The sequence below is a fragment of the Symphodus melops genome (genome assembly GCF_947650265.1).
Source record: "Symphodus melops genome assembly, chromosome: 5".
In the NCBI taxonomy this organism is placed as follows: domain Eukaryota; kingdom Metazoa; phylum Chordata; class Actinopteri; order Labriformes; family Labridae; genus Symphodus; species Symphodus melops.
In genome coordinates this window covers 14,319,507-14,336,253 of record NC_136695.1, presented here as the reverse complement: position 1 = coordinate 14,336,253, position 16,747 = coordinate 14,319,507, and the positions used below count along the sequence as shown (strand labels likewise).

The 16,747-nt window shown below is 41.6% G+C and overlaps 1 protein-coding gene across 3 annotated transcripts in view; it reads left to right on the top strand.

The window, feature by feature from the left end:
* The first annotated feature begins 3,757 nt into the window (after positions 1 to 3,757).
* The window catches only part of LOC306823952 (growth factor receptor-bound protein 10-like), a 64,243-nt gene continuing 51,253 nt past the window's right edge, over positions 3,758 to 16,747 (top strand). For all 3 annotated transcript variants that reach the window (XM_079343900.1, XM_079343898.1, XM_079343899.1), the window contains exon 1: positions 3,758 to 4,024. The gene's annotated coding sequence lies outside the window, so the exon portion shown is untranslated. The remainder of the gene's footprint in view (positions 4,025 to 16,747) is intronic.

The window sequence follows — 16,747 nt, the reverse complement described above, 5'->3', positions numbered from 1 at the left end:
ATGTACAACATGTGTGCCAATGAAAGGAATTAGAACGGCTTATGCTACTTTCACATATTGTTTAAGTTAAGGATGCCTTATACTGTTGCTCCGTCAGTGTTATGTAAATTATGTTTGCTGCAAAAGCTTTTTACGGGGTGCAATAAGTTGAATCTGATGATGTTCCCAGATTTGAAATATTATTTTTATTCAGATGACTGAAAGCTTGAGTTCCACGGAGAGAGAGAGAGAGAGAGAGAGCGAGAACTGGATCGAAACATGATTTTCAGTGTGTCATGATGCCAACTTCTACGGTACTTTATTTTGAAGGCGAGTAAGAAGGTGGTGACACAAGTGCCTGTTAGCTCAATGTGCAACTGTTTTAGCTTCCAGCCTTTCGTTTATGCTGCTGTTTAACATCTGAAGACTTTTTCAGGCATGGTCAGTGCCCTGCAGAAACTAATACTGTACAGTAGACATATTTGACTGACAGTGCCTTTAATGCTCTTTGATGTTTAAGTAGAATTATCCTTTTGAATCGTTTGTGTCTTTTTTTTGACATTTCCAAATTTTGAAAGCACTGTTTTATCAATTGATGGTGTATGTCACCATTAGCAACAAGATCAGAAAGTATACACTATTTGCAGTTCTTTCAGCACCTCTGTAGGTGATGTTTACAATATCAGGTTGCTTCGGCGGATAGAGGAAGAGTGAGCACTTCTATGAGCGTAATGTTTGAGGTAAATCCTATTTTTTCTTTAAAGTAAACACATTCCGATGTTAATACTGGCTGCTGTGGATTGTGTGCTTTAACAAGCAAAAGGAGTTTAATTTAACGTTTTAAAAGAGATTTATTTAACTTATGCTAAGTTTCAACAGTCAAAAGAATTAAATGTTTTGTTTTATCCCGAGAGTAAAGAGCATTTTTTCTTTGAATTACCAGAGGAGATTATTTCATTTCTGCTGAATGTTTCCTTCTTCACACAATAGCCTACAGCACATTGTAGCAATGTATATTTTTGTAAAGAAAAGATTGGATTGTGATCTTTGAAAGAGAGACGTGTCACTGAGAGTTTGAACGTTTTATAAGCTCATGCTTTCTGACTTTAAAGTGCACATTGTTTTGGTTTTTTTTTTTTTTGGGGGGGGGGGGGGCGTTGCACAGTTATTTTTGTCTACCTGACTTTTGATTCAATAAATAATTTTGCAATCAAGTGTAAAATGACATTCCTGTTCATTCTTACTCACTTAAAACTACTTGGATGGTACTGTGTGAAGCTTGCCCTGGAAAGCATCATGTGCCTGTATTCTGTGGTCACCTCGACATCCTTATGAAATATATTGTGGCCTCTCTCTACTTTCTGTCAGCCTCTTTTTACCGCCCCAAAGATGAGCTACTATTCCAGGAAGCAGCTCATGGTCCTGACTCATCACTATATGGTCACGTGAAATGACTTTCAACCTGCCTTACTGATTCCTGAAACACCATATGACCGTCATTTTGCCCCTCTACATTTCATTTGTTACTAAATGATGCAAACACCCACATCTGTTGCAAAAATTACATGGAAAGACAGGGATTGTGAACAGAGAAGGGGGAGAATGTGTAGATGCGTTATCATTGGTCTCCAACTGATGTGCATGCACAAAACTGTTTTTATGGAGTCACTCATCACCAAACACACAAGTTCCCTTCTTTTTAGTGCAAAGGTTTTGTTTTTTTCCCAGAAAAAAAAAAGACTGCACTTCTGTGGTTTTGCTGTCAGGGGTTTCATGAGGAGTGCAGGGCTGTGTTAAGCAAATAGTAGCAGTGAGAGTAAATCAGAAAGTGCACAACTGTGATCTTGGCTGATTTATCCAGGGAGAGCTGTAAATTCCTGCAAGGGACCGCAGGCTCTTATGTGGGTCAAAATTCATGCCCATTCTCCAACCATTTTAATCTGCCTTACAAATCAGGGGTGTTTTTTGGTGGGTGAGAGTGATATTTTTGTTGTGAGTATGTGTGCGTTTTTTAGCGTGCGTCTGTGTAACGATTCCAAACCATTTTAACCATACCGCCAACGTAAACAACCCCTGAAACGAGAATTACCAGAAAATCTCACCACATGAACAACAAAAATAAAGTCATTTAGGTTTGGCTTTGGCTACGCCTTTACAAACTTTATTGGTAAGTTTGAATTTGTTGCCATAACAGATTCACATGCAGTCCTAAGGCAGAGAAGATATGCAACACGTCACCGTGAAATCATAAATCACTTTGAATGTGATGTTAAGATGTTGTGTTTGGCAGAGTAAGGAGGATAGACATTTCATTTACACAGTTACGAGAGAAATTGAGAAAAGTAAGTCTTGACTTCCTTCTGTGGCAGCTTTTTATTAAAAGCATACTTATCTATGTTCCTGTTAGACACAAAGTGAAAGCTATTTAACAACCGCCTCGTCTTGTTTTATACAGCTTTGTTCGGGTTGACATCGACTTATGAGCGATGGACACAGTGTCGTCAGCACGGGTTTGTGCTGACTTTTGTTCTTCTGATGTGTGGTAGTCTACTATTTTACTAATCAATCAATCGGAACAAAAAGCCTGTGTGATTCTGCATGTCTGATGAGGTGAAAGCAACATAATGTGTTAAGATCTTGCCCCAGATTAGGGAAAAAAGCTTTGTTGCGGGGTGGCACACTGAACATGACTGACATGATGTGTGTTCGTATGCAAGTATTGTGTGAGGCAACCGCTGTAGAATGTCTGCTTTTGGAGTGATTGTTTATACATTAAAAGGGCACAATGTAGCCCCCTGTTGTCCTCTAGAAGACACACATACATATATACACACACACACACACACACACACACACACACACACACACACACACACACACACTCACTCTCCCACAGCTCAGGACTTGTGATCTTTTGCACTCCCGTTGTGTGTTCTCATCACTTTGGCTTTCTCCATGAAATATAACTGTATGTGATGTTTGTATCTATATATAGTTTTACCTCTTCAAAACGGTGATCATGAACTCAGGTTTCACTTCATGATGTTGTGCATGACGTTGTTCACAGTCCTGAACAAACAGTGACAGGTGTTGTGTAATAGTCTTTCAACACACCGAGGGACAGAAACACAACAGTTGAGGGAAGGTAACTCTGGTGCAGTGAACTTTGACCCCCGTTGTACAAGACGCATGCCTCCTGCCACCTGTGTGTTTATGTCTGATTGCGTTATCTTTTAATGAAAAGACGTGTCCTTAACATGGTGTATGAAAATATTAAATATAGAATGTGATCACATTGATTTATCATTTTGATCCAAATATAATAAGTACTTATCTGTAACAATGACATACACGCATGCTCTTTGTAATAGCCAGGCACATGTAAAGTAATTTAGCTAGTATTTGGCAGACTTTACCTTACATGTCCATTTTCATTATAACAAACTAAAGAATTTGAAGCAATACTGGTGAGAAAATGAGTAGCTGAATAAAGTATTATATTTAAAAGAGAAAAGGGGGAAGGGGAGAGATGGCCATTGAGCATCTGCCTGTCTGTCTTGATGCATTTTGTGAAATGAGCTTTTCTAAAAGACTCAACAGTAATTTAATGACAGCACGTTGAACTCAAACTGCCACTGAGACAGTCCCTCAAAAAAACTCGCTGTACTCTCTGCACACACCCTTATTCCCATAAGACACGAACGCCGCATTAATCACTCCTAACTTGTGGGCGTGGTCTGTTCTTAAGGGGAGGAGTTGTTTGCAAGCGCGTGTGTTTGTGTGCGTGTATGTGCGTGTGTGTGTGTGTCCTCCTCCTCGGCCGCATGAGAGGAACTGCCTGCAGTCTTCGCAGCCACTGTTTTCGCCTCCTCCTCCTCCTCCTCCTCCTACTCCTACTCCTCCTATACTGCTTGCCTCTGTGTATCTGTCCAGTCCGGGAATGTTGACCACGGTGGCCTGATCCTCCTCTTCATCTTCTGACTGCCACTCTTACGCGCAATTGTCTGACGGCCCGGAGTCTTTCCTCAACTCCACTGGCTCTGAGGTGAGTAGCACGTTGCCGAGCGCAGACGCTGTTTCTTGTGCTTGTTTCCACAGGGAGTGGGCAGGGAGCGCGTGTAATAAAAGTTGAATGTGCTGTTGTGATGACACGCACTGTTTTGCGGTCGGAACACGTGCGCACTGCGCGTAACCTGCTCACGGGACCGGGTTCCTTCATGCCTTCCTACCTGACAGCGTATGGGCTTCTCATTGAACTTTGCTCACAGGTTTATTGAATAGGACTGTTGCGTTTAGCCACAGAAGGAGGAAACTGTCTATTTCCCCTGTTACGGGGGTCACAGCCCGTGCCATGTTGCCTACTGTAGTCTTTCTCGTGCGCCTTAGTCAACAGTTACTGGGATTTAATTGCGTCTTTGCCTTTTGGGGGAACAGTATTTTGATCCCAACAGCCTTGTTTACAATTGCGTAACAGCAGTCTACAGTGGCCCATATAGCCTACTTTCTATCCAGTAGGGCTCGCGTTCCCCGCATGACCCCCCCCCCCCCCCCCCCCCCCCCCCCCCAAACTTAATTCTCTGAGAGTTTCGCCAGTCTCGCCTTATCGCCTTATCCCTTTGGCAGCGTTTGCTTTGGGGGTGGGGAGGGGGACAGAAAAGAGGCGTTTTCCCAGGGTTACTCATGTAGCCCTGTGGCAAGTGGTTCCCAAAGTGGGCCCCGGGGACCCTGGTAGGGGACGTTGGGTGTGTTCCAAGCGGTCTCAAGTAGCATGAAGTGCTGAGTTGAATCAGCTTTGGTGCCACTGCAGATTAACTCAAGGAAAGGAATACGTTTTTAATCACCGAGCCACTGTTAAAGTGTTAACAGTGCACTTGCTAAGCTGTGCTGGAGTTCAGAATCAATGAAAAAGCAAAAGTGCTCCCACTGGGAGTGTGATTAAAAAGTCGTATCCTTCGGGGCCTTATAATGTGAGTTTTTCTTGCCTTATGTGAGATTCTATTCACTCATATTCAATCCTTTGCTAAATACAGATATGACTTCATAACCGTAAGTGCATAATGTTACCCCTCTGTTATGTAAATGTTTTTTTTGTTGCTCTTTAATAGTTTACATCATCCTTTTGTTAATAGTTTTTTCCCTATTTAAACAATTCCTCAACAGACTGTGCTTAATGATGCTAACATTAAGAGAAAAGGATGAGTAATGGAGAGAGTGAGAAGGCCTGATCATTATCTAATGTAAATAAATGTGCAAAGTCTTGACAAAACAGCTTTTCTAAAATAGCCTCATCTGCACTGTCATTTGGGCACTCCTCCAAATCAATTTCTTTATTGGCTTCATGTGGTCTCTGCAGAAAGTTGCATAACCAGCCAAATTTATGATTCTGGGAACTATCGATGTCTGCCTGTGTTTCGAATACAGATGGGGGCTCTCAGTAGGAATTTGTGGACCAAGAGTGGAAGGAGGCACTCAGGGAATGATGCACATGAGGAGGTGCTGCATCCCAAATCTGATTTATCCGTGTAACTTTTCAAGGAAGATACTTAGATTTGAGGGTTCATCTGCTGCAGGCTGGGATATTGACCTTCCATTGTGTTTATGGATGCGAGACTCAATACGCCAATATGGATGAAAAGGTTGATGAATATATTGTTTTACATTATTGATTTGAAGTGAACATTTGGATCTATTCAAATGAAATATTAATCGACACTTTATTTGAGTTTTTGTGTCAGTTGACGTACCTTTCACTTATTGTATCGCATGGATGCGTTACTCCATCTTTCTTTGCATGCCCCATAACGGACCATATCAAAAGAAAATCAGATTTTTCATATCAGCAAATATTGACACACGTCGGTCCCACACTAATATTATTTTATTGTAATGTGTTGAACATTAACACCCTCACATTTTCATAGATGGGACCATCAGGGGGTACTGTTGGCCGAGTGGTTAGCTTGCACGCCCAATGTGAAAAGGCTCCTCAAAGCGGGCAACCCGGTTCAAATCCGACCTGTGGCTGCTTTGCCGCATATCAATCCCCGCTCTCTTTCCGTCCACTGTCCTGTCTCTCCTTTACAGCCTTAAAGGCCCAAAAATAAAGATAGAACTCACAGGATAACATACATATTTAATTATCTGGTGCTTTGGGTGCAAGTTTCTGATTGTTTTCGTTGTTATTCTTTTTTGCTTTGTTGTTGTTGTTTTTTTAATTGAAATGTGTGTCCTTAAATAATAAGTATGTCTTAAGTCTAACCTTGACATACCTTACAGAATTAAGTCATGCACAGCACAGTCAGCAACCCTCTCTGGAGTCTCTGAAGTGAAACACACAACCTGGCCCACCGCTGATATTCCACTCAACTTGACAACCGCCCCTCCTCTGTATGTTAACCTCTAAAGTGCGGTTGGAAATGGAGTGGTCTGATCATGTGACTGCTGCTGTACAGTCTTAAAAACATGCTATAGCTGTGTCTCTTCAACCATCATGGGATTTTTCTTTACACATACCTATTCATAAACAAGGGTTTCTCTTCTCCTTTGCCCCCTGGCCATTATTTCCTTTTTTTCCCCTCCCTTTCGTTTAATTATGTTGTGGTCACATCTCTGTGCACATGGCAACCGCTCTCGCTGTGGTTTCTTTAACCCCCCCCCCCCACCCCCTCCCCTCCCTCCCTCTAGCACCAGTCCTGCTATTTCAATTCCATGCTCAGTAAGCACAGGCATGACAGGGCATGAACTCCCAAAGACTACAGTCTGCCAAAAGGCTGCTGACTGCACATATTGCAGATGATTATATGTACAATAAGCTAAACACAAATTGCACGAGGATTCTGACTTTCTTTGGTGTCTCATGACAGCCTCATAATAATGTTAAATTCATTTAGTTCTGCTCCTCATACGCCGACATATTTTGACTGAACTGCTTGTTCCATGCAGCCGGTACAACCAAAACTTCAGTGTTGTTAAACAGAGCCACTTTCTTGATGTACAAATGCACTTAAAGTTTGATGCCCAGCTTGTTCCTGCTTTAAGAGGTATCGATTCAGCTGCCACCCAAAAGTAAAAGTGGCAGAGATATCCTTTTAGCTGGTATTGGTGGTATAAGAGCTTGTAGTCGTGCTCTCGGCAGCATTCCTTTGGGTCTTGCGTCAGCCAGCAGTCATTCAGCACTGGTTAGTCTAGGCTTATACACTGTTAATACCCCCTCCCTGATGTCATGACACCATTAACCCAAGCCTGCTGGAGGAGCGCCTCACAGTTCATGTCAGTCGACTGAAGCAGCCTGTATGTAAAAGCAGAGCAACTTCCACCACTGGACAGAAAGGCACAACGCTTTAAGTGGTCTGAAAGGAAATGGGACTTTAATTTGTTTAATGGCTATGGGATAACTTTGTATTCTGCTAAATTATCAGGAATAGTTGGCTGTATGGTTTCTCTTCAGGTAAGATGTTCTGCATGTGATGCACTACCCTCATACTTGGCTGCAAAGCAGGCCACACTTGCATTTGTGTAGTTGAATAAGGGGAGATTTTTAGGGTCAATATATTTTCGGTGGGGTTTTTTTTGTGCATTTTTATTGATTTTGTTTTTCACAGATTAAGACCACTTATTGTTGGCACATTTAGCCCAATTGTTTATCTTAACTTTACCTTCTGAGATGTCATGATCTGCTTAGTACGGAGTCATTTGTAAGAACCCAAACACCTGCCAGAGAAAAAAAAACAAAAAAAACTTTGCGGTATTATTTCTCCCTCTCCTCCCCCGCACTGTAAATACGGACCTGTACACACCTGACTCTCACCGCTTTCCACTTGTGACCTAAGGTGATGCAATACTTGCTTGCCTAACCACCAAAGTATACAGTGGATTGGGTTTCTCACTGTCTGGTGTTGGTTCAAATGTGGCTGAAACCTAAGCCTGCGTGAGAGGCAAGAATGTTGCCTTTATTCAGAAAGTAACCAAACACCTGAGGGACTATGGTGGGGTCAGTGCAGGTATAAGGTTGTGTGTATTCAGGTAGATTTGTCAGACAAAATCTCTCATACATACTTCAACAACGTTTCCCTTTGCGCTCATGTTCCCGCTGCTATTATTTCTATATGTCAGTTTATCCTTGTGTCTTTGTCCATCTGTCTACTCTTTTGTCTTCGCCCTCAACCGTCTCTTTCTATAGCTAGCCTCTGTCTCCCAGTTGCACTAGCTGGAGTCTGCAATGCACAATCAAAACAAGCCCTGGCTGGTTGGCTTTGGTAGATATACCATGCCATCTTTTATTTTGTCCAGAAAAAAATCCCGGTGCGAAATGTCAGAAAAATTCAAGCATTTTTTTCAGTTCTTTAAGTAAGCTTTAGATCCTAAGCCTTACTCTAACTTCTTATCTCAATCTGAATACAGCACGTTTTAAGTGCCTGCATGTCGTATTTTGTCAGGCTGTTTGCCTTTTCTCTTCTTGTGTTTTGTAGAAATAAGCCCCGACTTGAAAGCAATCAGGGCTTAGAGTGGTGTACTTTGGTACTCAGAACAAGGACTTATGTTAAGTCCTTTCTAATATGATTTTTCTCAGCCAGCCAAGTTAGTTGGCATTCCTAAGAGTAAGTAAGTAAATTAAATCCTCAAGTGGTCGCATAGAACTTCAGCCTGCTTCACTTCAGTGTATTTAAATGGTCAGCTTCATTTGAATTTGATGCAATCACTCAGTTATAGTTTTACCAGCTGACTTGTAGTATTGTGTACATGACAGCATGGTCAGTTTGAAGTTTGATGTGCTACCAACAGGTGTTGTTAAGACGCTGTCTTGAGAAGGCAAATTCATCCAACGCCGCCTTCTGGGGCCACCATCGCAGCCAACTGGAGCACAAGCACAATTGCTCCCGAGCCCCCTCCATTCATCAATGCCATTGCATAAGAGCAGTTCTCCCATGCTGCCCAATGAAATCCTCATCCAATTAGGCACTGTCCATGTTTCCAAAAGGCCTTTCTCTCATAGACTGGTGCTATTCAGCCTCCCCCGGCATGACATCAGGCTCTCTTATAGCCCCACTTTACGCTGCTGCTCTCAAATAATGAAAGCTGCCAATTAATGACTAATCAACATGTGCAACAAGCACATCCAGCGAGGAGTGACTACCATCTAATCTGCTGATTAAAACAGAAGACAGAGATGCTCTGTTCAGCTCTCTCTCCCCGTCTCGTGGTGTTGCATCGCTGCAGAAACAACAACCGGCCCCCACACTCCCCCACACATACACACACTTGAGTTGATAATTTGCAGATTTAATTTTAGAGTTTCTCGAAGTATTAAAAGTTTTATAGTGCCTTTCGCCAGTTATAATAATACAAGTTTATGAAGCTACGTCTAAGTTATATTAGGTTCTTAATGTTGTCCTTTTTTTTTTGTTTTCTAATTATTCTAATTATTATTATTCTAATCTAATTTACTAATCTGTCTCGAGATAACACCTCTTATGAATTGACGCGATACAAATAAAGATTTATTGATTGATTGAATTAGCTTGAAAAATTCTGTTAAAAGTTCAAGATAATTTTTTTCAGTTGCAGGTTTTAGAATAAACACTTTTTTTCGGCTCTCCAGTAACTAAAGTCACAAAGGCTGTGGGGAGTCAGAGGGTAATTGAAATACAGTAGAGCTGGCATCAAGCCTTCCACCCACTCCACTCCCCGTCTTACACACAGGACATTTCTATAGGTTGCCTGGCCATCGGAAGTTTTGATAACTCACAGCGTCCGGCTAAATATCACCACTTGCGGTGTCTGGCTAGTTCAAACATACATTAAAATAATTGACCTCCCCTCTCTAGGGGTTAGGGTTACAGTCAGTACATTCACTTCAATAGGCTTTCCATAAGTCCCCAGACACAGAGTTGGACCTGTGCCATTTCTTGAATTAAGACAGTGTTTATGTTATGGATCGAAGCAGGGAAGGATGAGGGTAGGCGTTGGATGGCGGGTGGGGCTAAGGCTGGTAGGAAGTCTGAAGGAAAGGGGGAAGCTGCTGCCATACAGTACAGCAGGGGTGAATAATGGGAGTTGGGAGGAGGGGGGGCAGTCGTCATGGTCATTGTGCTTGGCGTGACACAGTTGTGCTACCTTATAACATCGGTTTGTTAACCTCACATTTTGAAGCCTGAAATCTGGCATTTTGATTAAACTTGTTTTTGTTTTTATTCTGGAACCAGAAATATATTAATGAGATGACTGATAAACACTTCTATGTGTATCTCTCTTTTACGTTACTTTGGCTACTTTGGAACCACGAAAAACAAGCTGTAAAAAGAGCACTGACCAAATACGACTCAAGTAGAAACCTTCTTCTTTTTTTTGCACCAAGTAATCCTGAGTGGATTGTTTGCTTATATTTAAATGATCATCTTTTTTGTGTAAGGCACCAAGTGAGGCAGGTAGCTGACTGAAGTGATGATTCTTTTAATATTTCCTTTTTGGTTATGTTCAGTTGTCCTTCAATTTGCACTTGAGACATAAATGTGTGAGGTACAAGTCCGATACAATCAACAATCAATTTAGCGTCTTTGTTCTTAACAACTGCTCCTGAGTACCACTCTGTGGGAAATCCCATGGTTAGCTAGCTAACTGTTCTTTGAAGGAATTAGCTGCTGACACAGACTTGTTTCTTTTCTGTTTGCCCATGCTCTTTTTAATTTGATCCTGTCCTCAAAATATGGTCACTTGTGGCTCAAAAAAAAACCAACATTGCCAAAATCGCCAAACTTGAGTATTCAAAGAAACAGTCAATAAAGATTGGGTGTAGTAGTTTTCTCCAGTATTTACACAGTCTAAGGTTATCTCATGTAAAAGTTGTTTGACCCTTGTGAAAATTGATTTAAGCAGCATGAGTGTTAGGCTTTGTTCTGATTGCCACTGATATTTCCCCAAATCCGATCTAACTGACTGACTGTCCACATTAAAAATTGCAAGCTCTGATCTGCCTGTCCATGTTGACATAGTCTGATCTGCATTGATTTCTACGGTAACAGGTTACGCCCAGGACATAGCCTACGACAGTAAAATAGATGATAGAGAATTGTGTCTATTTCTGATGCAAACAATCTTGTGGAGCCGTCCGTCAACAGGCTTGTTTTACTACGGTTGTTTTTATTCTTGCTGTTTTCTTCCACTGAAGCAAAGTTAACTTCCGACTTGCTGGATCTACGTTGTGATTGTTGCTGGTGTCGCGTTGAGAGTGACTCAGAAGACACATTGAAGCGACCGAGATGTTCAGATTGAGTCAGATCTGTAGGAATCGGATTAGAATCGCCTTCGAAACCACCTCCGTATGTGGTTTGAATCAGATTTGGAAAAATCTGATCTTGTGGCTTTTTTGTGTCCAGACTCACAAAAAAACTAACTACGTGCAATCTGGATATGTGCTAAAAATCAGATTTGGAGGTGCAATGTGAACAAGGCCGTAGTGTCGTTCGAGCAGCACAGGTAGTATGACACGGCTATCCTGTACCATCCTTCAAAACCTATTTCACCCCAGATTGGTTTGTTGAGATTTAGTGTGAGGTTTGCTTCCAGCTTGCTTCGGTTGAGTTAGAGATAAAAATGCATCAAATAAATAGCAGAAGTTGCGTGTTCTTAATTGAGACACATTTCTCTCATAAGAATTGTAAACAACCAATTTTTTTCACCTTTGCTGCTCATATTTGTTTTCAAATCCAGCGGGTTGCAGCAATTTATTTATTAAACATATTTTATTTTATTCCATAATCTAGTATTTAGGACACATTTATGGACACTCTCAACTTTGGGTAACCTCCTGGAGGCCTTTGACACGTAATTTGATGATAAATCAAGCTTTTTCCAGCTGCACTTCCATATGCTGTACAATCTATCTCAGTGCTGCTCGTGGAGATTCCTCAGATTGTACACGATCCAGTGCAAACATAAAGGCTATTTATTCTCATGCAGTCAGCACCATTATCACACGATGACATTTCATATATAGAAATCGGAGAGGCTGTTTATTATCTGGCTTAATTTTGTGTGGAAATACATCGCACCATGAAAATCCTATCTAACTTTCCCATTAAGACGAGCCTAGTTTAAATGACGCAAATGTTCTTCATGAAACAAGACGTTATCCAAATAATTCCTATCACTCTTTTTGTTCTCCATATCTCAATTATGTTTCATAAGTAAACAGTGAAACATGGTTGGATAAACTCTTGGATCTTTGCACTCAGACAAAGTCAAATGAAACTGACTTAAGGTCATAAAGGTTCTTATTTAATAGTGTTTTTTGTTTTTTTGTCATGTGGGCTGTCCAGCAGAGGATAATCTGCCTATGTTATAAACAGGGACTCCTTTTAAATATTTAGTTAGATAGTTAAGTAAACTTTTGAGTGTTTGGTTGGGAGGGGGATCAGGGAGTTTTCAGAACTCCTGCTGGGTTGTGCATCTATCTATGGAGTGGTTGGTAAGGGTTTGACATACTGCAGGAGTAGTTGGGTGTGAGACAGACACAAGAGTCTAGTGTCGATCTCTAAGACATGGTGTGGCTGATGAAACACTTTGCTGCCTGACGTTATACGACCCTAGAGGCATAAAAAAAGTTCCTCTTGGACCCTATGAAACCTAAGTAGAAAGCTTACCAAAGTTTGAGTTATCCATGCACTGGATCACTTACACATTGTCACATATTCTGCCATATGTTTCTCACTTCCTCTGCTTACCATCTACCCTCTCCCTGGCCAGCCCACAAATCAATGTGTGTCAGCCAGCCCACAAGGTTGGGGTTCACTATATAGCACATGTTCGTGTTTTTTTTTTTTTTTCCTCCAAGTACCCCATATGGAAAGAATGCGCTCTCTGCATTCCAAAGATGACTGAGTGGAGCTGAACAGCCCCATGTTAAGCTGTGTCCAGTCCAATCAGCTAAAGGCAAGTTGACTGAGAGGAACACATTTTACAATTAAACACACAGGGGAACTATTTTACACAGCTGCAGAGCTGAGCAGCACAGATGCTGTGACAGAGGAGTTCAGGGTTTTGGTTATGAGCCAGTACGTTCCACGTATTCCAACCATGAAAGACAGGCCGATATACAAACCAAACTAACAGGAACGTTGAGAGTTGAGACTGACAAACCATACTAACAGGCAAAATCAAATACTGACAGTTCAGACTCACAAGATGCTACTTTTATTCAAGTTTGGTCCAAGTGGTGTTAAAAGTTAAATATTTACCCCTCCATGTACTTAGTTTTATTGGACTTCTTTGATTTCAAGGCTTAAGTAAAGGAAGTAACTTAATATGGGAGGAAGTTTTGGCCTTCATAAATATCTGCTGTATTTACAATAAATAATATTCTTGCAAAAGTTTGCATATAGTTTGTTTTGCTGTGGATTCTCTTATCCTAACACTTTAAAGTCCTTTTCACGTCCATGTTTGGATTGGTGAGCTGCTAGTTCAGGTAAACTGTTCCTACTGTTTGAATTAGGCTTTGCTTTAAATAGCCCAGGTTTCTGGTGATCCCAGGCCTTGCCTTTGGCTTCCTTGCAGGACTTATCACCCTGAGATGTTAAAGCTGGACCCTGGAGATGTAATCAAATATCAGCACATTAACCTCTAGACTGACAAAGCGTGCTGACATAGCAGTACGTGTTGAAGAGCAGCCTCACTTCAAAAACTTGATGCTGAATTTGTTGATTAATCATCATAATGACTCTTTGTTTATATGGGTGTAACGTCCAGCAGAGCATGTAGCACTTAGGGGTCTAATTGTTTCTTTCGAGTTACACCACAGTGTTGACCTTTAACATGCTCTCGATTGGATCTGACAGGTCCGTATGTGCGCTCAGACAAAGTCAAATGAAACTGACAATTAAGGTCATAAAGGCCCTTATTTAATAATGGTCCTGTTTGTGTGGTTTAGTGGCAGTGGTGAAGCGGTTCCTAAAGAAGTGGGTATACTTTTTTTTCCCATGTGGCCCGTCCACCAGAGGATAATCTGCCTCTGTTATAAACAGTGACATGTAATACTCTTTTTAAATACTCAGTTATTGAGTATGAGCCAATTAGGGACAGAGTAGTGAGGGTCATCTCTTCACCATCCAAGGGAACAAATTGCAGCATACCATGAATATTGTCATTCAGTCGTTGGTTTCAATCAGAGGGGATTTAGAAGCGGGCACACCCTATTGAGAAATACTAAATAAGTTGAAATACTCCATATACCTGCATGCCCATACCCTGCTCTACACCCCTGCTTATGGGGTCAAGTCCAACACTCTAAATACTGCCTGCAACATCAGATGCATGTTGCTGACATGTCACAGCAGAGCATCTCTGTAAAGAATTCATTTATGATTCATGATGGGCCTTATGATGGCACTCACATTTGAAGTCTCCCTCATGCAACTTTGAACAAAAATGACTAATCCAGATGCTGTCACCTCACCGCTGGGTACAGCCGCCGTAACCTGAGGTTCCCCTTTCTAGTGCTGCGGCAGCGGCCTGGTAATTGCACTGTCAAGATCAGACATGGTTAACTTTCAGTCCGCTGTTCAAGTAGAAGGAATCAAATCAAAGAGCTCTGAGAGTATAATCCCTGCACTGGAATGGCTTTGATTGTGTCATGGAGCAATTAAGCAAAGGTGTGTGTGTGTGTGTGTGTGTGTGTGTGTGTGTGTGTGTGTGTGTGTGTGTGTGTGTGTGTGTGTGTGTGTGTGTGTGTGTGTGTGTGTGTGTGTGTGTGTGTGTGTGTGTGTGTGTGTGTGTGTGTGTGTGTGTGTGTGTGTGTGTGTGTGTGTGTGGGGACAATAAACCAGTCACTGAGAGTCACCATGGCACATATGAACACTTTGAAACCTGAGTTACGAGGTATTTTAATACTACATGGAACGCTTTAGCTTTTTCCCCTTTTTGTATCACGCACAGATGAAGCCGAGTTTAGAGCGGCCAAACTTTAACTTCATTCATGTTTAGTGATTAATATTCAATCCATATGCCATAAAGGCAATAGTTATTAAAACAATTTCAGCTCAGTGACACACAACCGATCTGAGTTAGCTTCTCATGCCGTTAGTGCAGGTATAATGTTGGTCCCTGTTGCACAACCTGCTGACTCCTGAAACATAATAAACATACAGTTCAGCTGCAGCCAGTCAGCGAGTGTGTGGCGTCCGCCTAATGAGGGGCCGCTCCGGAGTTGAGGCTGATGTTAATTTGTTTTGTTTTTGTTGTAAACTGTGTGTCTGTAAATAATGTGTTAATGACGAGCTGTCCTTGCATGCCAGCAGCCCCGGCCACACACACAGTAATACACACACATAAACACACATTCATAACAAGCAGGCCTCTTCGTGGGCCCAAGTGATCATGGTGCCAAGCTCTTTGTGTAGAATGCATTCACAGTTTGCTCATTATAAGCAAGCCCAATTTTAGAGGAATTAAAAAAAAGAAAAAAAAGATTTCATTTTTGGAATTTGGAAAGATGGAGGTCGGAAAAATCATGGGGGTACCCCGGATCGATTCATGTAAGAATAAGAAGTTTTCCCCGTGAAAAGGGTGGTAAAAAAAACATACTGGAGAGAATTGACGAGCGGCTTCATTAGATGCACAAAGATCCCTCTAGCTGACGGCGTTAACATACTGTGTGTATGTTAACGCCGCCACCAGGGGGCTCTCAATAAAAACAATAAAAAAAGATCACGTCAGCAGCTTCTTCATGCTGCAGCGTTTGACGTAACATCCAGTGTTTCCTTGGCACGGAAAAGCATTTCCTGTCTGTCATGGCGGCTCATCTTGGCGGCTGCCGCCACAGACGCGTCACGTTACGACTATAAAATCAAGGATTTCTCTGGCGTTGATAACTGTATGAAATATTTGAGGTAATGCATGTACTCAACCAAAAAAAACAAACATAGGCTTTTATTTAGATATTTAAATGTAAACATTGCCATACAATTCTGCATAACTTTAACGTGTTTCCATCCCAACATCGTTGGACAAGCTTGACTCCTGCTTGGAAAAACAATTCATACAAAAATGCTCTTAGTAATTATTTTTTCTGACGTCAGCTTTATTGTAAAGTACGCTATTAAACATCAAATTCTGTTTGTAGTTCTTTTCACACACTATACTGAAGACAGAGTTGTCCTGTTACTGCACTCTGAATATTCAGTGTGAGCAAGCTACAAGACCCCAAAGTGTATTCACAGCCACTCAAAGACCTTGAAAGCTAAAAATAGAACATTCACACACCCACCCTCTTTCACAGATGTGCAGCATATGCACACTCAGTACAACATACAGTAAAAGTATGCACGTCTGAAACACATGTCCAGGCCGAAATGAGCAAACACACTGTATGCACACACTACAGCCTCTGCAGCAGCAATGCTGAAAACCACTAAGGCAAACATGTGATAATATTAGCTGGCTATAAACTGGCAGGTCATATTTTTGAAATACCTGCAGTGGGTCATGAACTGCTGCATAAAAGACCATCATAGTTATGAGCCGAGCGGCTTGGCCCCCAAAATACCCTGGGGTCTAACTTAAGACCTGGAACGGTGCCTGCGGGGTATTTTTGGGTCCGTGTTTACAGGTGTTTGCTCAGCGGCAGCAGTGCCAAGAGGTTAATAGGATACCCACTTTAAGAAGTTCAAATAGACTAAAGTCCATGTTGTTGAATATGTGGTTATTTTGACCTAAGGAAAGCCAGGGAGGGGGCTGGTAGGGTAAAAAACACTTTTTTTTTTTTTCTTTTTTTTTTAAA